This window comes from Trichosurus vulpecula, chromosome 8 (assembly GCF_011100635.1).
Source record: "Trichosurus vulpecula isolate mTriVul1 chromosome 8, mTriVul1.pri, whole genome shotgun sequence".
Classification (NCBI taxonomy): Eukaryota; Metazoa; Chordata; class Mammalia; order Diprotodontia; family Phalangeridae; genus Trichosurus; species Trichosurus vulpecula.
Window position 1 is genome coordinate 41,267,253 of NC_050580.1, and position 23,239 is coordinate 41,290,491.

The following is a 23,239-nucleotide window of genomic DNA, read 5'->3' on the forward strand; positions in this document are numbered from 1 at the left end:
ATTAAATGATCCAAAAGGATCAAATAAGTTGATTTTGAAAATTAAAAGTCATGTAAACAAAAGCAATACTTAACAAATATAGCAAAGAATTAAAAACTAACATTGATAAATAATTAGTAAATTTAATGAAAAGCAAGAAAGAAGAAATATAAACTATCAAATATAAAAATAAGACAAATTGAACATAAACATGTAAAAAGAAAAGAAGTTATAGTGAATTATATACCACTGAAACTGAAAATAAATGAAATGGATAAATGGTTATAAAATACAAAATGTCAATATAAAAAACAACAGACATAATCTAAATAACATGATCTCTGAAAAAGATCTAAATAGCCTCTCACAGAAATGGATTTAAAGACTGGACATTTATGAGTGAATTTTAATAAATATTTCATCAACAAATAAATCCTATGCCACCTAAACTTCTTTTCAAAAATAGAAAAATACTCTACTAAACATTTTTCAAGACAAGCATAGTGCTGATTACTAAGGCAAGGGAAGATAAAGCAGAGAAAGAATAAAATAATATTATAATTTTAATGCCAAATATTTAATAAATATTAGCAAATATACTATAACATTATATGAAAAAATATTCATTCTGACCAATTGGATTTGTGCTAGTAATACGAAGGAATTTTGACTTTAGGAAAACAACATCATGAGAATCACATTAATAACACATTAATGTAATTACATTAGGAAATGCATAAATACCTTAAATTTACAAGAAGAAAAATATACTCATGTTAAAAATAACTAAGAAAAAACATAATAATAAATGTACCTTTCCTTAGAATGATCAATAGAAACCACCTAAAAATCAAGATTTAATATTATTTTAATGAAGAAATACTGGAAGGTTTCATAGTGACATGAGAATTTAAGCTAAGATGGCTACTTTGAACATTATCATTTAATACAGTAGTAGAAATATTACTTATTTTGCTAAAACAAGAAGAAAATAAGTCATTCAGTAAAACTTAGCAAAGAATAGGAAAACAAATTTCTATTTTTGGAGGAGCAGAGGAAATGATGCTTTACTAAAATAAAATCCATAAAATCAGTAAAAAATCAAAATAAGTAATAGCTTCACTAAAGTAGAAAGATACAGAGTCATTAATAGTTTTCTGTATTACTAAGAAAACCAGAAAGAAGAGGTAGAAAAACAAATGCTATTTCAAATAATAACTTTATGCATCAAATAGCTAGGAATCAATTTGCTAAAACAAACATAAGAGTTAACATCAATACAACTACAAAACAATTTTCTTAGAATAAGAAAAACAACATAAAACACTAAAGATACATTTGGGGCATTACCAGATATCAATTAATTTATACTTTAAAACATTAATTATCTCTTCTATCTGGCACAGGATAAAAAAAATTGAAAAACTCAGCAAGACTCCAAAGTAGATACATACAGTAAATTAACTTTGATAAATCAAAGGACACAAGTTTTTGGAGAGAGAATTGTTTTGTTTTGCTTTTTCAAACAAGCCACAAGGAGAATATGAGACTAATTTAGTGGAAAATAGAATTGCATAAGCATATACACCACTTACCTGATAATGCCAAAATGGGTAAATGATAAGAATTTTATAAATTAAATATAAAAAGTCAAACCATGGGAAACACAGGATAGAGGGTTATGTCTATCACAATCATGGCCAGAGGATGAACTTATAACCAGACATGACAAAGAGAATATTATGAAGAGCAAGATAGACTATTTTAACTGCATATTTATAAAATGGGTTTGCATGACTAAAATCAATGAAGAAAGAAAAATATGGATTGAGGGAAAATCATTTCACAAATCATATTTTGCAAAAGTATCATTCCCAAAATACAGGACACTGATAGAAATCAATACCATTAGCAACAATTCTTGAATGATATATACCCAAAGAATGTGAATAGAGTATTAAAAATGATTAACACCCATCTGAAAAAGGGCATTAGTAATTAAAATATTTCAAATTAAAATATTTCTGAAGTATCACCTCTCATAATTAACAGTGGCCAAGATGGTCAAAATAGGAAAATTCTAGCATTGACATGGTGATGGGAAAGTAGATACACCATCCATGCATGTGGTGAAGCTATGATCTGGTCCAGTTGTTTTTTGAAACAATCTGGATTAATTCAATAAAAATTTCAAAATTATTCACATCCTTTAGCCTTGTGATTCTACTGTGGGTTTATGACTCAAAAATGGTATTGGCTTCTAAAAACTGAAATATCTGGGCCAAAGTAATTTCTGTAACTTCATTGTTTGTAACAGGAAAAACTTTCATTCATCTAATACTTGGGGAATATTGCTGAACAAACTGCCAGAGATGACAAATATGAAGAATTCAAATAAGTTTTGGAAGGCTTGTGTGAAAGGCACCTAAGCAAGTAGAGGAGAAATCAAAGAACAATGTGGACAACGTGAAAGGAGAGATTGTTAAAAGGCGGCAAGAAGATTTGAGTAAAAGCAATGTACAATGTTATGCTGGCTCACCAGAAGCAAAAGTCATGTGTTCTTTTTAATGATGAACTACTAAACCAGGAGGTTGCACAGATTAGAAGTCATGGATACCTCTGTATCCTTTTACAATACTTGATTCATTTCAGGAATTTCACATAGTGAGGGATGATACTATGTGCACATGTGCTTTGGGGAAGGAAGTTGTATCATTTATCAAAATAAATTTTACTGTTTCAAAGTGAGGGTCATTTTTAAGAGTGAGAAAGGAAGAGAGTGAGAGAGAGAGAGAGAGAGAGAGAGAGAGAGAGAGAGAGCCCACTATATTACAAAGAATGAGGTGGATTACCTACTGATTCTGTTGTGACCAAGGCAGACCATATATAGAGAGAGTATTGTGTTCATTTGTGGGGTTTATGATTTAGCAATACATTGAACAATAATGTCTTGACAAATACTTGTCTTATATTGATAAATCAGGGGTCTATAAAATGGAATTGTTCTAGTCTGGGGCTGGGGAATCTGCTGCCTTAAGGCTTTCTAGGTCCTTGACTGATTCCAAGTTTTACAGAACAAATCTTTTTATTGAGGGGATTTGTTTTGTGAAGTTTGGATTCAGTCAAAGGGCCACACTTGAGGACCTAGAAGACCACATTTGGCCTTGAAGCCACAGCTACCCCACCCCTGTCCTTATCCCTCAATAAAATTACTTAAGTACCTATTATGCATTAGGCACTGTGTTACTTGTCCTATTAGAAATATTCAGAAATAGAAAAGGCTGCTGAACACTTGTTCTGGATATGATGAAAAATATGTAGGTATGTTTATATATGTACATATATACACATATAAAACTGTAGTTCAATATGACTGATTTTCTTTATCATTCTATGCATTTTATTTGATACATTTAAAAACATTATCCTGAAAAGGGGCCCATAGGTTTCCTAAGACTGACAAATGGGTCCAATATACAACAAAGATTAAGAACCCCTGTGAAACAGGGAATTCTTTTCAGATCAGATTTCATGAACTTTGTTAGTCTGAGGTCCTTCTCATTTCCAAATATATAATTTAGAAATTCAAATTTAGTAATTCCAAATCTAAGTATATGATTTAGAAATAAGCTGGAAAGTATTTGGAAGAGCGCACTTTGAAAGGAAAAGGCCTAGAGATCCTGCCACATAATAATAAGTTTATTTCATCTGGAGAAATAAAAGAGTTTAGGTAGCTAGAATAGTTGTGTTTGTGTGTTGAATTATGTGGAGCAGGAATTAGACTTTTTCTTCTTGGACTCACCGGCAGAACAAGGAGCAATGGGTCTAAGTTGTAGAGAAGCAGAGGTCATCCAGATGTGAAGAACAATTTCCTAAATCATCAATAAAATTTTTCTTATTATGTGTGTTAATTTCTTAAAATTAGAAATATCAGAAATAGAAAAGACTGCTGAAATAAAATAAACAAAAGAAGCAAAGGGAAAATCATGAATATGAAAACCCAACAGATGTTTTCTAAAAAGCCTTGATGGTAATGTTGTATTGGGGATTTCCAGTAAAGTATTGGTTGGTTTACATAGCTTCTGAGGTTTCTTCCAACTCATACCTTATGTGTTTTTCCAGGATGCACAGCAACTAAGTTCTTCCTAGGATTCAGATACTGCTCTTCAGCCCTAGAGTTGCTTCTCCATACAACTAATGCCTAAACACTTATGGAAGTATTGTCTCTGATGACAATTATGATAGATGTATTCTTTGAAATCAACAACATTTTCAGCATTTATCCTTGGAGGGATTTAGAAGCCTCTAAGTCTGCGTGGTAGGTAGGTTCCCCAGTAGATGTGTTTTGTTGCTGTTGCTGTTTTTAACAATCTTTTGTTGTTGTCATTTCACAGACTCTTTGGCAGTCCAGTGAAGTCTATGGATCCCTTGTCAAATGAACTTTTCTAAATAATTTAATGGAATGGTAAATTTCAGTTAGAGGTTACTGAAAATGAAGATGTAATTTGTTTCCCATCAAAGGTCATGGTGAAATCTGTCTACAGAACCCTTGGAGACCTATGGACCTTAGGTTAAGAACCTGAGGTTTAAAGTAATAGCAGAAAGACAAGTGACTCTCCATGGTTTAGGGAGATAAATGTGGGCTTAGATGGGAACATGGAATCTTTGAAGTTTCCTTCTAAACTACCCAGCTACCCCTGCCCAGATCTGGAAAGGGGTAGTCAGACCCTTTAGATCTCAGAGCTCCATATCCCCAAGGCGAGCAGGTCCCAAGACCAGAGAGATCTGAGAAACATTACTGTTAAGGATCTGAGGGAATTCTCGGAATCTTATTCTGCATCTTCAACTGCTTACAATACTTGCTTCTTTTCTTAGATAATAATATCACACAGGGGTGTTTAGGATTAATTATTTAACTTCAGCAGAAGGTGGGGGAATTTGATGATCAAGAGTGCCATGTGCCCACTAAGTACTATTATAATTATGGAGCTAAGCAAATACATTTATCCTGCATCTACTAATTAGGTAGGGAAGTAAATTAATTAGACTCATACTCACACCATTTGCTTGTTGGTTATTTTTATTTGAGTGCCATGAAGAAATGCTTATCTCTTTCTCAGTAAGGATTATATATACTGTGCTGTTCTGTCCAACCAATTTAGATAAAACTGGATCCACCCTGGAGAAATTTCATAGAGGGACAGAGATAAAGCCTATTTGTCAGTTCTATTTATAAATATTGGGCAAATAGACAGTCACAGCTGCTTCTGGAAGAAAACACACACACACACACACACACACACGCATGCACGCACACAGTGTTGCTTCCTAGTAACTGTATAATTGGTAGGAGTTACCACCTCCCAATGCTGCAAGGGAGAACAGATAGACAGACATCAGACGGATGAGAAAAGGCAGGGGAGAAAATTTACAGACAGACCACTAGATTGGAATGAGTAGCCTTAACTACAGGATACTGGAGGCCATCTGGGTTCGGGAGTAAAGGGGCTCAAATAGTCTGATTAACATGTGAAAGGTCTCAGAGTCAGGCAGCCACAGTTCACTCAAGTTAGTGGAAGAAGCCTTGGAATCAAGAGACCTGAGTTTAAAGGCCTGCTCTGTCATCAATTACCTTGGTGGCCATTAAACATTGTGATTCTTATTTTTTTTCATCTGTGAAATGGGAATAATCATGCGGTTTTACCTACTTCATTGAATTGTCATTAGAAACACACTTTGTAAATTTTAATGCATCATTATGTGAGTTGCTCAGCTGGAGGGAGACATAGATAAAAGCTGAAGTAAGATGGGCAGAGTTCCTTCCGGGTGAATCCAACCACCTAAAACCAAATTTATTTCAAGGTTGTATCAAAATAGCAAGTGCTTCACATTAGGGGAGTCCAAAGTGCAGGTGGAAACTTGACTTCACTCAATGCCCACTCAGTAGCATATCTATTTCTAGTGGAAGAATATTGGTCCAATCTTTCTCCCTGACCTCATGCCTAGGGTTCGTATGGAAGGAAGGAAATAGACAATAGAGAAGAGCATAGATTTGGGGGCAGAATGAGGTTGGTTTCTTCCTCTTGGCTTCCTAAAACTGTAAGCACAGGTATAGCTACATGATGCCTTCATTGCTGTCTTCATCCTCCATCCCCCAATCACTCTCTCATTATCTAAGGATATGTTGTCCCTCACAGCTAGCCTGGAAGTCACTGTAGGACAGGGAGTTTTCACTTCTTGCCCTAATTGCATCCTGCTGCTTAGTACAATGCCAGATACATAGTGGACCCTTAATGCATGTTTGTTAATTTCTTGATTAACAGACCTTGTGACTCTTTGGACCGCCAGGAATGGAAGGCCCTCTCTCACAATTTTGGGATGCAGAACTGAAGTGAAGCATATACTACAAAGAACAAGTCGTGGTACAAGGGATAGGCCATATAGCTGCTTGCAGGCTGGTCCTGGTTCATTGATGAGTCCCTTCTGAAATAGCTGCTTGATTTGTCAACCCATCCTTCCTCTTATGCTGAACTCTGGGCAAGGAGTACTGCAGTGATAAAGTCTATAAACCTGGCTTCCAGTTACCAGTTACCAGATGCTTTCAGGAGGCAGCCTAGAAATGCTAGAAACCAGCATTTCAGACTCTTCATGATTCCATTTGGGCTTTTTTCTTTTTGGAGGGGTTTGCATGTCCTTCTCTAGCTCATTTTACAGATGAGAAAACTAAGGAATAGATGTCAGGAGATCTATGAAATGTAGGGGAAATATGTATATATATATATATATATATATATTATATATATATATATAATATATATACATACCTTTATTTTACTAATCACTTACTAAAATTTAATATTTCTTTCAATTATTCACAAAATATGAACTACAGCATTTATGAATATATGTAGATGTCCAGTGGAACATTCACCCACACAGAAAGAATACAAGGAGAAGTGTTATATCTTTGTCACTTCCACCTTTGGGCCTCAATGTTGGCAAGATTCTGGGAAATTAAACTGAATTCATAATTTCAACCCCAGAATATGAGTCTTTTGAGACAGTAGACTAATTCAGAATATCCTAGGGAGGGCAAGGTTTGCTCTAGTTTAAACATAAGTAGAAAAAGATGACTAGAGTCTTAAAAATTCACCAGTCTGGGATCAGCAGACCTCAGGTTCCATTAGGTATATAGAACATGGGCACACTAGATAATGTGAAAAAGGAGCTGGTTAAATCTGTTGGTGTCCAGGTCTGCTCTCCTTCATTCAGACATTATCTAGCCTGTTTCTATCTACCTCCATATCCCAACACACACCAAGGAAAGGGTTAATTCTTACCAGCCTCCATCACGGGATTAAAGTTCCATCTTTTACTATGTAACCTTTGACACCCCTCAGGATTTCTGAGAGAGAGAGAGAGAGAGAGAGAGAGAGAGAGAGAGAGAGAGAGAGAGAGAGAAGTGGAGCCAAGATGGCAGAGTAAAGGCAGTGATTCACCTGACCTCTCCACAAAACCCCTTCAATACCTTTAAAATGACCCTGAACAAATTCTGGAGCAGCAGAACCCACAAAAAGACAGAATGAAATGAATTTCCAGCCTAAAACAACATGGAAGGTCAACAGGAAAGGTCTGTTGCACCATGTTGAGAGAGGAGAGCAGTCCAGCAGTGCAGGCCACACTGCACAGACCCGGCCTCAGCAAAATGTAAGCAGGCCTTATAGGACTGAATCACTAGCAGCGGTGGGAGTTCTCAGATTTCTCAGCCCATGGATGTCAAAGACAACTTAAAGGTCAGCAGGAGTTGTCTGTCCATCCTGGGTAAGAGAAGAATGAAGTCCAGCACAGGCCACCAGCATAAGCCCAGTCCCAGCAAACCAGGAGCAGGCCTTGGGAATGACTGAATTGGCAGTGGCAGCGGCAGAAGCTACTCCTGGAACTCTCAGGCCACAGACAGAATTTTTGAAAGTCATCTGTTTTGACTTCTGGGGGCCAAGATGGCACAGTAAGCAGTAAGTTGCACACATCCTGCCTTATTGACTTTAAAAAACCCAGAAAATCCTGCCCCAGGAAAAATTCTGGAAAGTGGAGCTAGCAGAAAGATGCAGTGAAAGTTTTTTTAGCTCAGAAGGCTAGGGGGATTAACAAGTAAGGTCCTTCTTACTGTGGCTGAGGGGGACCTGTACAGGACAGGAGGAACCCTGGCAAGCCAGGAGCTAGCCCCACCTCAGCAAACCAACTGGAGATCCTGAGCCCCAGGGTTGTGGAACAGGCAAACACCAAGACCAGGACTCCCATTTGACTTGGCAAAACAAGGGCAGCTGGCAGAAACCAGCATGAAGAACCACCATGTGCACTGGCATGCACCAGCATGGGAACCTACCTATATTCTAGTGCAGTCCCAGGTGAAGAGGTGACCTCCAGTGGCCAGACCATCCCCACTTCCACCCCCCCCCATTCCATGACCTTCAGTGTAACCCCAGGGAAATGCAGGAAAACCCTGCCTGGCCTGAGCACACACCAGCCACCATTGCCAGCTCCACCTCAGCACCAGGTAAGCTACCAGACCCCTATAGCCTCCAGCTGCAGCACCTGAGGCCCCACCACACAAAGCCAGTAACCAGGCCCCTATCCCCCAGCAAAAGAAGCATGGGATAGTACCCCCTGTGCCCCAGAAGCAGAAGTAATTTTTAAAAGCCAGGAAAAAGGCAAACACCATGAGCAAAAAGTAACAAAGAAAAAGAATGACCATAGAGAATTATTATGGTGACAGGGAAGACGACAGCACAAATTCAGGAGAGGACAACTTGTCAATATACCCACATCCAAAACCCAAAGGGGAATATGAACTAGTCTCAAGCTCCCCCAAAAAAGCCTTCTTGGAAGAGCTCAAGAAGGATTTTAAAAGTCAAATAAGAGAGATAGAAGAAAAATTGAACATTCCTTTAAAAACACAATAGACAAAATTGAAAAAAGTACACTGAAAAAAACAACTCCTTAAGAAGTAGAATGGGCCAAAAGAAAATGAGGAACAAAGGCTAACTGAAGAAAACCATTCATTAAAAATGAGAATTGGGCAAATCGAAGCTGATGACTCTATGAAAAACCAAGAATCAGTCAAACAACATCAAAGGAATGAAAAAATAGAAGAAAAAGTAAAATGCCTCATTGGAAAAACAGCTGACCTGGAAAATAGATTCAGGACAGATAATTTAAGAATTATTGGTCCCCTTGAAAGCCATGATAAAAAAAATCCTGGATACCATCTTGCAAGAAATCATCATATCCTGAGGTCCTAAAACCAGAGGGTAAAATAGTCATAGAAAGAACCCACTGATCACCTCCTGAAAGAGATCTCAATTTGAAAATTCCAAGGAACACTAGCCAAATTCCAAAATTACCAGGTCAAGGAGAAAATGTTGCGAGGAGGCAAAAATAAATATTTCAAATATCATGGATGCAGGACCTTGTAGCTTCTACATTAAAAGATCAGAGGACTTGGAATATGATATTCCATAAGGCAAAGAAGCGTAAATTACAAGCAAGGATGAACTTCCCAACAAAATTTACATAATCTTTCAGTGGAGGAGACAGATATTCAGTGAAATAGGAGACTTCCAGACCTTCCTGATGAAAAGACAAGAGCTCAACAGAAAATTTGACCTTCAAATCCAAGAATCAAAAGAGGCATAAAGAGGCAAACAGGAAAGAAAAAAAGAGAGGTTATTCAATAAGGGCAACCTGTTTATATCTCTACATGGGAAGATGATACTTGTAACTCTTGAGAACTGTATCTATAATACCACATTTGGAAAGGATATACATAGACAGAGGGTGTGGAGGTAAGTTAACTTTGAAGAGATGATAAAAACTTAATTAAGTGGTGAAAAGGGATTGTATAAGGAGAAGAAAGGAGGAGGCAGAAAGGGGTAAATTACATCTCATGAAGAGACACAAAGACCTATTATAGTAGAGAGAAAGAAGAGAGGGAGATGAACATTTTTGAACCTTACTCTCATCAGACTTGGCTAAAGGAGAGAATAACACTCAGATATGAAATTCTAATTTGCAGAAAAATCTAATAAGCAGTAGAAGGGGAAAGAGGAAAGAATAGGGAGAGGTGGATAGAAAGGAGGGAAGAAGTAGTAAGGGAAAAGGGAAAGAAAACGGAGGGGGCTGATAGAAGGGAGGGCAGATTGAGGGAGGTGGTCATCAAAAGCAAAACTCTAGTGAGGAGGGAAAGGGAGAAAGGAGAGAGAAAAGCATAAATGGGGGTGGGGAGAAATAAGATGGAAAGACACAGATAGTAATTCTAACTGTGAATGTGAATGGGATGAACTCTCCTATAAAACAGAAATGGATAGCAGAATGAACTAAAAAAAATAATCCTACAATATGTTGTTTACAATAAACATACTTGAAATAAAGGAAAACACACAGAGTAAAGGTAATGGGCTAGAGTTTGGTTCAGCTGAAGTTAAAAAAAAAAGAAGGGGTAGGAATCCTGATCTCAGACAAAGCAAAAGTAAAAATAGATCAAATTAAAAGAGATAAGGAAGGAAACTATATCCTGCTAAAAGGCACCATAGACAATGAAGCAACATCATTACTAAATATATACATGAGTGGTACAGCAACTAAATTTTTAGACAAGAAGTTAAGGGAATTCCAGGAAGAAATAGGCAGCAAAGCTATACTAGTGGAGGACCTCAACCTTCCCTTCTCTGAACTAGATAAATCTAACCGCAGAATATAAACAAGAAAAATGTTAAAGAGGCAAATTGAATTTTGGAAAAGTTAGATATGGTAGACCTGTAGAGAAAACTGAAAGGGGATAGAAAAGAATATACTATTTTTCTCAGGGGTAGCTGGCACCTACACACACACACACACACACACACACACACACACACAATGACCATGTACTAGGGCATAAAACCTTACAATCCAATGCAGAAAGACAGACATATTAAATACATCCTTTTCAGATCTTGATGCAATAAAAATTACATGTAATAAAGGGCTATGGAAAGATAGATTAATTTAAATTGGAAACTAAATAATCTAATCCTAGAGAATAAGTGGTTCAAACAACAAATCATAGAAACAATCAACAACTTCATATAAGAGAATAACAATAATGAGACAATATACCAAAAGTTACAGGATTCAGTGAAAGCAGTTCTTAGGGCAAGTTTTATATCTCTAAATGCTTACATGAATAAAATAGAGAAGAGGAGATCAATGAATTGAGCATGCAAATAAAAAAGCTAGAAAAAGAACAAATTAAAAACCGGCAATTAAATACCAAATAAGAAATATTGAAAACCAAAAGAGAGATTAATAAAATTGAAATTAAGAAAACTATTGAACTAATAAATAAAACTAAGAGCTGGTTTTATGAAAAAAAAACAGTAAAACAGATAAACCCTTGATTAATTTGATTTAAAAAAAAGAAAGAAGAAAACCAAATTACCAGCATGAAAAATGAAAAGGGTCACTTTACCACCAAAGAAGAGGAAATTAAAATGATAATTAGAAGTTATTTTGCCCAAGTATATGTCAATAAATTTGACAATCTTAGTGAAATGGATGAATATTTACAAAAAAAATTAACAGATTAACAGAAGAGGAAATAAAATACTTAACCTCATTTCAGAAAATAAAAAGAAATTGAACAAGCCATTAATGAACTCTGTAAGAAAAATATCTCTAGGGCCACATGGGTTTAAAAGGGAATTTTACCAAACTTTAAAAGAATAAATAATTCCAGTACTACATACACTATTTGGGAAAATAGGTAAAGAAGGAGCCCTACAAAATTATTTTTATGGCACAAATATGGTGCTTATACCTAAATCAGGAATAACCAAAACAAAGAAAGAAAATTATAGACCAATTTCTCTAATGACTATAGATGCAAATAAATTTCAATAAAATATTAGAAAAAAGATTAAAGCAAATTATCATGAGTGTAATACACTATGACCAGGTAGGATTTATACCAGGAATATAGGGCTCAACATAATTCACCATATCAATAGCAAAACTAACAGAATCCATATGATTGTCTCAATAGATACAGAAAAAGCTTTTGACAAACTAGAACACCCATTCCTAGTAAAAACACTAGCGAGCATAGAGAATATGAATAAGCAGTTTTCAGAGGAAGAAATTAAAGATATCTATAGTCACATGAAAAAATGTAACTCACTATAAATTAGAGAAATACAAAGCAAAACAACTCTGATGTACCATATCACACCTATCAGATTGGCTAATGTGACAAAACAGGCAAATTATAAATGTTAGAGAAGATGTGGGGAAAGTTGGAACACAAATGCACTGTTGGTGGAGTTGTGTACTGATCCAACCATTCTGGAGAGCAATTTGCAACTGTGTCCAAAGGGCTATAAAAATGAGCATACCCTTTGACTCAGCAAAACCACTTTTAGGGCTGTATCCCAAAAAGATTATACAAATGGGAATAGGACCCACATGTACAAATAAATTTATAGCAGTTCTTTTTGTGGTATCAAAGAATTGAAAACTGAGAGGATGCCCATCAGTTTGAAAATGCCTGAACAAATTGTGATATATGAATGTAATGGAAAAGTATTGTGCTGTAAGAAATGATGAGTAGGCAGACTTCAGAAAAACCTGGATTTATATGAACTGATGGTGAGTGAAGTGAGCAGAATCAGGAGTACAGTGTGCAACTGCCACATTGTGTGATGACTAACTTTGATAGATTTACCTCTTCTTAGCAATGCAAGGATCTAAGACAACTCCAAAAGGCTAATGATGGAAAATGCTGTCCACATCCAGAAAAAAACAACTATGGAATCTGAATGCAAATTGAAACATATTATTTGTGCACTCTCTCACTCCCTTCCCCACCCCCCACTCTCCCTCTCTCTCTCTCTCTCTCTCTCTCTCTCTCTCTCTCTCTCTCTCTCTCGTTTCTTTTTTCTCATGGTTTCTCCCATTGGTTCTAATTCTTCTTTATCCCATGACTAATGTGAAATAGGTTTAACATGAATGTATATGTGGAGCCGAAATCAAATTACATGCCATCTTGGTGTAGGGGGAGGGGAGAGATAAGGAGAAAATTTGGATCTCAAAATCTTATTGAAGTGTATACTCAAACTAAAAATAAATAAATTGATTTTTAAAATAGACCTCTGATTCCATTGATATAAAGATTTCCCAATGAAGGAACTCTCTCTACCATTGTAGAGAGGCATCTGCTCCCCAACTTATAGACTTGTGGTTGACTGTGCCACTGTGAGTGGCACTTGATTACTTCAGGGTCACATAGCTAGCGTGTGGCAGAGGTGACACTTGAATTAAGATCTTCCTGACTCAGAAGTCAATTCTTTCTTTCCAGTAAGCCATACCATTTCCTCTTTAAAAGCAATATAATGCTATCTATCCTTCCTGCTTCACAGGGTTGTCTTAAAGGTTAAATTTAAATTTAAATTATAAGGAACTATAGGAATGTGCCGACTGGTATTTTTTAAGTGCCAATAATCCCCATCCTGTGCCCTAGGAAAAACTGTACAAGCCTAAAGACTAAAAGTACCCAGATTAAAAGGGTATCCCTTAAAGGACTTTATTGGGTAAAGGCCCATTGAGGGGATGGGCCATGTCTTAACTAAGTGGTTTTTTATTTTTTTGATCTTCCCATATCATCTAACAGAGAATTTAACACAGACCTTGGGATTTAGAATCAGCACTTTTCAAGCAATAAGATTTTAATTTTTGTTTTGCTACTTACTATGTGTGTGGCCTTGGGCAAGTCAATACATTCAAGGAGAAATTCAGTAAATCAATCAACAACAGGTTTTAAGTACATAGTGTGAGCCAAGCACTGTACCAGGCACTAGTGGTGCAAATATAAAAGTGGGATATTATCTGATATCAAGGAGCTTACATTCTATAAGCATAGAGCACATGCAGTGGTGATGAGGAAATGCATTTTTGGCTTTGTCTAGGGGTTCTTAACCAGTGGCTTCCAAATTAAAAAAAAACAACAAAACTATCTTTTGAAACTTTGTTGTTTACTCATTTTTCAGTCATGCCTAGACTCTTTCTGACCCTTTTTGGTTTGTTTTTTTTTTTTTTTTGTCAAATTAATGGAGTGTTTTGCCATTTCTTTTTCCAGCTCATTTTACAGATGAGGAAATTGATAATTGATGTAAGACCCTTTCAAAATAGAATGAAAACATTAATTACATTATCTTCCCCTAAATATTGTGTGAAAACTGTATGGAAGGAAGAGATATTATTCCATAGGGTGGATAGCAAGATACCCTTGTTGGCTAGGAATCTTGCTAGCTGACTGGCTAGGGTAGGCCTACTATACATGAAGCCCTGTGTTAGGTGTTAGAGCAACAAAGACAAAACTGAAATTGGTCTTGCCTTCAAGGACTTTAAATGTACTGGAGAGGTAGGAAGCATATGCATATACACAGATAAATAAATATGAAGTAATTTAAGGCACAAAAAGCACTAATAACTGGTGGCTTCAGGAAAAGCTTCTCTTAGAAGTTAGCCTGTTAACTAAGCCTTGAAGAAAACAATGCTGCCCATGAAGTGGAAGTGAAATGGGATTAAATTCTAGGCATGGCCACTTAATCTGTGGAAAGCATGGTTACTGAAAGGGAATTATCTACTTCAGGTAACAACTAGTAGGTTGAATTGTCTAGAAAACAGGGTGTATGAAGGAGAATGAGAAAGAATCTCTACAGGGTTCTGGGAACCAGATTATGAAAGACTTCAAACAACACACTGAGGAATTTCCATTTCATCCTAGACATAATAGGGAGCCAAAGAATCTTCTGGAGCAGGGGAGTGACATGGTTAGACTCAAAGATTAGCCTTAGGAAGATTATTTTGGCAACAATAGACTTTATGGATTGAAGGAGGGACAAACTAGAGACCAATTCGGAGTCCATAGTCCAGCTGGGAGGTAAAGAGCACATGAACTGGGGTCCTGTTAACATGAATGAAGAGAAGTGGGCAAACAGGTGAAAGGCTATTGGGCTTTATTTTCTGAATCTGTAGAATGAGGATGTGGGACGAAAGGAACAGAATAAAACTCAGAGGAGAAGAGAAAGCAAGTTTATTTAAGTATTAAACTTAACATGTACTTTTTGAATAAATGCAGTGTATTTTATAAGTTCACAGCTTCATTTATAATCCATTTTTTTTTGGTTTTCTGCAGATTAAAATGTTCTTATCGATTCATGTTTAAATTCATAACAATAAAAAACTAAAAGTGTTGGGCCGTGTGGTCTTTTCCAGCTCTAAATCATAAAATGTTAACTCACATTTGCATAGCTCTATAAGATTTATATAGTACTTCAGCAACATCATCTCATTTGGTTCTCAGAACAACCCTCTGAGGGGAGTATGATTATCATCCACATTTTACAGACAAGGAAACTGAGGCTTAGAGAGGTTAAGGGACTCGCCAAGGAGCATGACATAGCTAGTTAGTATCTGAGATAAGAGTCAAACCCAAATCTTCCTAATGCCACATTGAAGACTCCAGCCACTCTTTCCACTGGGCCATAGTTGCCTTGCTTAGTGGTAATAAAGACACATGGTTAGAGATAGTTGGGGAATGAGAGTGAGGAAGGGAAGATATATAAATAGCATGATATCCAAGACATACAAGGAACTGATGCAAATATACATAATCATGAGAGGCAGGATGGCATGATGGATACTATGCATCAAAGCCAGAAAGACCTGGGTTCAAATCCTGCTTCTAATATATATTCATTATATGGCCATTAACAAGCCACATGACCTTTCAATATACTAAGCAACTCTCTGTGATTATAAATTACAGAGAAGGTGCCCATCTGTATTGTTAAAGGGAGTCATGCCTTCGCCAATGACATCATGGGTCCATTTCCTTTCCCCTCTCCTTTATAAGACCAAAGTCCATTCCCTGATGAATAACTGATCAGAGAATGAGAACAGTTTTTTAGGAAAACTGTAAAGAAGGTAAGAAAAATAATCTGAAACTTCCATTCTCTCATTTTCTAATTCTAGCTCTGCCCCATTTCCTCTCCCAATTCCTACCAGAAGTTTGGCTAAAAGTGCTCCTGGCACTGGGACCTCCACATAGCCTTGTGAGATGTTGCTCATGTCTCAGGTTTTAAAGCTCCATCCAGAAGAAATCTTCCATTGATCTCCTTTTATGTCCCTGTGATTGAACATCTGAGGCCAAAAGCTCAGTGACAACATAAACAGCCACTGGGACTGTGAAGGAAGGAGAGATAGTTTAAGCCTAAAGACAGAACAGACTTTGATGCCTGGTGATGGCAGGCATTGCCCTGAGACCAGACAAGTGAGCATCTTAAACCAGGGATATTTTTAAAAGTGAGCCTGAATGCTACCAATACAATCCATGTAGTGTTGTTTTTTCTGTGATGAAAGTATGAATTTATATGATCAAGCAAACCCCATTTATTTGCCAATTCAGAGGCACAAATGGATTTCATAGTGCTATTACTCTGGGTTTTCCTGCTTTATTGTTTTGAATTAATCCTCTCTGATCTTTTCTAATGGAGCTCATTTTGGCTATTTGTCTGTTGAATCCTAAGTCTGATTTTCTACTTCTCTCCATAAGAAGGGCTGGCTAATCAGCTTTTCTGGGATAGTACCAAAGTTATGGTTCAGCCCTGTTTTGTTGGCAGTTTATTGTAATTACCCTACAGATCTTTTATGTGGTTGTTCCACTGATAAGCAGATAAACTGTATTTAGTACAAACATGGAGTGGGCAATGAGCTTGAAGTCTGAAGACCCCAATCTTGTTCCTTCTATCTGGACACAGCTCAAGCACCACCTTCTTTTAGATTACCCCCTCCCTCTGTTCATGTTCTCTCTCCCTCCTCGCATTTCCCAGGGAACTTTTTTCTCTGACCAAAGGCACCCTACTCTGATGCCATGCTTATCTAAAAAAATGCACACAATAGAAGTTCACAGCTTCTTATACAATCCTCTATTTATATTCTTTGTATAATGAAATGTTCGTATTTGTTGGTGTTTAAGTTCAAAATAAAAAAAAATAAAATAAAGTGGCAATGTCCTCTCATAAACTATAATTATCTTGAGTGCAGGGATTATGCCTTTTATATCTTTGAATCCTTATCACAGAATAGTTCTTGCATGGAGAGAATCCACTTCATAAGTATTTTGAATGGAATTAAAATAAATGTAATTTAAATTCCATACTCTGATTCAGCGGATAAACTGTTGAATTTACAGTCCAGAAGAACTGAGTTTAAACCCTGTCAGAGGCACATAATATATGTGTGGTATTGGGAAATTTGCTTGATTTCACTAGGCCTCTGTTTCCCCATCTGTAAAGTGGGAATAACAGGAAAACCTACTTCCTGGGGTTGTGAAGATCAAATGAAGTAATATATGTAAAGTACTTTGCATGCCATATATTTCTTTATAATCCCCCTTTGTTCTCCTATCCCATTCCAGTTTCAAATATTTCCATAGAGAAATAAGTGAATTTCATTTAAAATATTCTATTGAACACTCCCATACTGATGCAGCACATTTTTAGCTGTTTTCCTTTTTTCCTAAATAGTAAGAAGGTATGAATAAGTTACTATAGATCACCCATGAAGAATTGCACAGGAAAATTGGTGTAAATGATATTATCAAATTGCTGGATGAATTAAAAAAGGAGATGGATTGATCACATTGGTAGAGACCCTGGACTCCATTGGTATCTTTATAATGTCAAATGATCTAGGGAAATAGAGAAGAGACTATAAAGGATAAGGTCCAATAGCCTATAAACTCCAAAGACAAGAGTAGCATAAGATGAGAAGGCTTGTAGTCCTTATTATCTTGAGCCCGGGAAGGAGCCCATGCACCCTAGGTATTTCAAGGTAAGGAGATATCAATGAGGATGAATTTCTGGATGATACAAATGCTTCAGCATTGGCATACTTCTGTTTATAACATGCTAATAATTTACTTTTAATTAATTTTTTCCCTTCCCACTAGCTTACACTCCTTGGACTAGACTCCATCATTCCCCCAGGAAATTTCATTATCAGGAAACTCATTATCCCAGAAGATTGTATCAGCTTTGGTACTCAAATCTCATCAGTACTTTCAGTACCTTCTGTCCCTTTGATTAGAGGACCAGAGGGTAGAGTAAAGTTCTCCTAAAGCTTTCATTTAGAGAGGACTCCCACACTACCTGTTCATTTCCCACCAGCATATTCTCCTTGGACTGGATTCCATCACGTCCTGCCTGAGTACCTTCTCCTCTATGCCCTTTCTGATTCTTTATGTGTGCTGTCTTCCTTCATTAGATTTGAAACTCCTTGAGGGCAAGCACTGTCTTACTTTTTCATATTTATATCTTTAGGGCTTAGCACAGTGCCTAGCACATAGTGGGTACTTAATAAATGTTCATTGACTACCTTAAAGATGAGACCAAATCTCAGTTGTGGGGACCAGCTGGCAGCAGTTGGAAAACTCAATTGATTCTACAGAACTCATCCATCTAAGACATCTAGATGAAATCCAACCCTTACTTGCCAAGAGAGGGTCATGGAACCATCTTTCTTTTGATCTTTGTTTGGTTTGAAAGTCAAGGAAAAGGAATAATAATAATATTCAGGGAACTTACTTATCAACAGTTTATTGGTTGACACAGAAAGTGATGTGCTTTAGAGATACACAGATGCCAAAACTATGGAGATACAGTGTGTAGTTGTCTGGAAAGAATTCCAAGACTCAAGCTATCTTCCACTTAAGTGGCAAAAGTTTGTTATAATGCTAATAAAGTAGGAAAAGCTCCTTAGGGAATTTGTGACTCAATGGGGGTGATGCTAAAGCTTATATAGAAAATGCTTAGTGAATGGTGGTGTGCCAAGTATGCTAATTAGGTGGTCAGGGGTGGGATCAAGGAGTGTGCAGCTGTTAAAACAACACAGTTTCTGTACCTTGGGCATGTGCCTCATTTTCTACTGGAGGCCCTGGGTGGGGCAGGGATAGTACTTTTAAGGGGTGTGTTTTTTGGTCTGCTACATTGGTAAGTCCACTAATGGTCATAGCTGTCCTGTTTGTACAAGATAGCCTTGGGATCTGACATTTATAGGATCAGTACAGGATGGTTCTTTCTGTATAAGAAAGTTCTACAGGATCAGTTTGTTCCTGTAGCAGGGAGAGATATTCTTTTTTTTTTTTTTCTGTAAAATCTTTTCTTTTTTAATTTCTTCATTTATTTTTAGTTTACCACATACGGTTCTACATAGTTTTGAGTTCCAGTTTTTCTCCCCTCCCTCCCCCCTCCCTCCCCAAGACGGCCTGGAATCTCATATAACTGTCATGCATAACTTCTCATTGAATTAATTTATGCACTAGTCAAGTCATGGAGAAGAATTTTGACCAATGGAATGAATCATGAGAAAGAAGAAACAGAACCAAAAAAAAAAACCCCAAAAACAAAAACAAAAAAGAAGCAAAAAAGGCGAGCATGTAGTGCGCCTCGATCTATATTCAAACTTCGCAGTTCTTTCTCTGGATGAAGATAGCATTCTCCATCATGAGTCCCCTGGAGTTATCCTTGCCCCTTAGGTTGCTGAGAAAAGCGCAGTATGTCCGGGTTGGTCCTCACGGAATCCATGTATCTGTGGCTGTGTACAACGTTCTCCTGGCTCTGCTCCGCTCACTCAGCATTATGTCGTGTAGGTTTTTCCAGGCTGTTATGAAGTCTGCATCATCCCCATTTCTTATGGCACAATAGTATTCCATCACCTTCATATACCACAGCTTGTTCAGCCATTGCCGAATTGATGGGCATCCCTTTGATTTCCAATTCTTAGCTACCACAAAAAGAGCTGCTGTAAATATTTTTGTACATATGGGTCCTTTTCCCGTTTGTGTGATTTCTTTGGGATACAACCCTAGAAGTGGTATTACTGGGTCAAAGGGTATGTAGCCCTTTGGGCATAGTTCCAAACTGCTCTCCAAAATGGCTGGATCAGCTCACAACTCCACCAGCAATGCAACAATGTTCCAATTTCCCCACATCCTTTCCAGCATTTATCATTTTCCTGTTTTGTTATATTAGCCAATCTGACAGGAGAGATGTGGTATCTAAGAGTTGTTTTGATTTGCATTTCTCTAGTCAGTAGTGATCCAGAGCATTTTTTCATATGCCTATAGATAGCTTTAATTTCTTCCTCTGAAAACTGCCTGTTCATATCCTTTGACCATTTCTCAATTGGGGAATGGCTTGTGTTCCTATATATTTGGCTCAGCTCCCTGTATATTTTAGAGATGAGGCCTTTATCAGAGATACTAGTTGCAAAGATTTTCTCCCAATTTTATGCTTCCCTCCTAATTCTTGTTGCATTGGCTTTTTTTGTACAAAAACATTTCAATTTTACATAATCAAAATTATCCATTTTGCATTTTGTAATGCTCTCTATCTCTTGTTGGGTCATGAATTCTTTACTTTTCCACAAATCTGATAAGTAAACTATTCCTTGCTTTCCCAAATTACTTAGAGTATCAACTTTTACTCCTAAATCATGAACCCATTTTGACTTTATTTTGGTATATGGTGTAAGATATTGGTCTATGCCCAGTTTTTTCCCTACCATTTTCCAATTTTCCCAACAGTTTTTGTGAAATAGTGAATTATTAGCCCAGAAGCTGGCCTCTTTGGGTTTATCAAAGAGTAGATTGCTAAACTTGTTGATTTCACCTATTTGTGTACCTATCCTATTCCCCTGATCCACACCCCTGTTTCTTAACCAGTACCAGGCAGTTTTGATGACTGCTGCTGTGTAGTACAGTTTAATATCTGGTGTGGCTAAGCCACCATCTCTAGCATGTCTTTACATTAATATCCTAGATACTCTAGACCTCTTGTTTTTCCAAATGAATTTTGTTATTATTTTGTCCAGCTCAGTAAAAAAAATTTTTGGTAGTTTGATTGGTATGGCACTGAATAGATAGATTAATTTAGATAAAATTGTCATTTTTATTATATTAGCTCAGCCTAACCATGAGCAACTGATATTTCTCCATTTATTTAGATCTGATTTTATTCGCGTGAAAAGTGTTTCATAGTTATGTTCATATAGGCCCTGGGTTTGTCTTGGCAAATAGACTCCCAAATATTTTATAGTGCCTTCAGTAACTTTGAATGGAATTTCTCTTTCTATCTCTTGCTGTTGGGCTTTGTCAGTGATGTATAGGAATGCTGAGGATTTATGTGGGTTTATTTTATATCTTGCAACTTTGCTAAAGTTGTTTATTATTTCAAGTAGTTTTTTACTTGATTCTCTAGGATTCTCTAGATAAATCATCATATCATCTGCAAAAAGTGATAATTTAGTTTCTTCTTTTCCTATTCTAATTCCTTCAATTTCTTTTTCTTCTCTTATTGCTACAGCTAATGTTTCTAGTACCAAATTGAATAATAGGGTGATAATGGACATCCTTGTTTCACCCCTGATCTTATTGGGAATGCATCTAGTTTATCCCCATTACAAATAATGCTTGTCGATGGTTTTAGATAGATGCTATTTATAATTTTGAGGAAGGTTCCACTTATTCCTATGCTTTCTAGCATTTTTAATAGGAATGGGTGTTGTACTTTGTCAAAGGCTTTTTCTGCATCTATTGAGATGATCATATGGTTTCTGCTAGTTTTGTTGTTGATATGGTCAATTATGCTAATAGTTTTCCTAATATTGAACCAGCCTTGCATTCCTGGAATAAATCCTTCCTGGTCATAGTGTATTATCCTCATAATGAGTTGCTGCAAACTTTTTGCTAATATTTTATTTAAAATTTTTGCATCAATATTCATTAGAGAAATTGGTCTATAATTTTCTTTCTCTGTTTTAACTCTATGTGGTTTGGGTATGAGTACCATATTTGTGTCATAAAAAGAATTTGGTAGGACTCCTTCTTCACCTATTTTCCCAAATAGTCTACAAAGTATTGGAATTAGTTGTTCTTTAAATGTTTTGATAGAATTCACATGTAAAACCATCTGGCCCTGGAGATTTTTTCCTAGGGAGTTCGTTGATGGCCTGCTCCATTTCTTTTTCTGATATGGGGTCATTAAGAAATTTCACTTCCTTCTCTGTTAGCCTGGGCAGTTTATGTTTTTGTAGATATTCATCCATATCTCTAAGGTTGTCAAATTTATGGGCATACAGTTGGGCAAAATAATTCCTAATTATTGTTTTGATTTCCTCTTCATTAGAGGTGACCTCACCCTTTTCATTTTTGATACTAGTAATTTGATTTTCTTCTTTCTTTTTTTTAATCAAATTGGCCAAAGGTTTATCAATTTTATTGGTTTTTTCATAAAACCAGCTCTTTGTTTTATTTATTAATTCAATAGTTTTCTTGGTTTCAATTTTATTAATCTCTCCTTTGATTTTCAGTATTTCTAATTTGGTATTTAATTGGGGGTTTTCTATTTGCTCTTTTTCTAGCTTTTTCAGCTGTATGCCCAGATCATTGATCTCCTCTTTCCCTATTTTATTCATGTACACCTTTAGAGATATAAAACTTCCCCTAAGAACTGCTTTTGCTGCATCCCATAAGTTTTGGTATGTTGTTTCATTATTGTCATTCTCTTGAATGAAATTATTAATTGTTTCTCTGATTTGTTCTTTGGCCCACTCATTCTTTAGAATTAAATTATTTAGTTTCCAATTAGTTTTTAGCTTATTTTTTCATGGTACTTTATTAAAAATGATTTTTATTGCATCATGATCTGAAAAGGATGCATTGACTACTTCTGCTTTTCTGCACTGGATTGTGAGGTTTTTATGCCCTAGTACATGGTCAATTTTTGAGTATGTGCCATGTACTTTTGAGAAGAAAGTATATTCCTTTTTATCCCCATTCAGTTTTCTCCAGAGGTCTATCATATGTGCCTTTTCTAAAATTCTGTTTACCTCCTTAACTTTTTTCTCATTTATTTTGAGGTTAGATTTATCAAGTTCAGAAAGGGGGAGGTTGAGGTCTCCCAATATTATAGTTTTGCTGTCTATTTCTTCCTGTAACTCCCTTAACCTCTCCTCTAAGAATTTGTATGCCTTACCACTTGGTGCATATATGTTAAGCAATGATATTGCTTCATTGTTTATGGTGCCTTTTAGCAGGATATAATGTCCTTCCTTATCTCTTTTAATTAGATCTATCTTTACTTTTGCTTTGTCTGAGATTAGGATT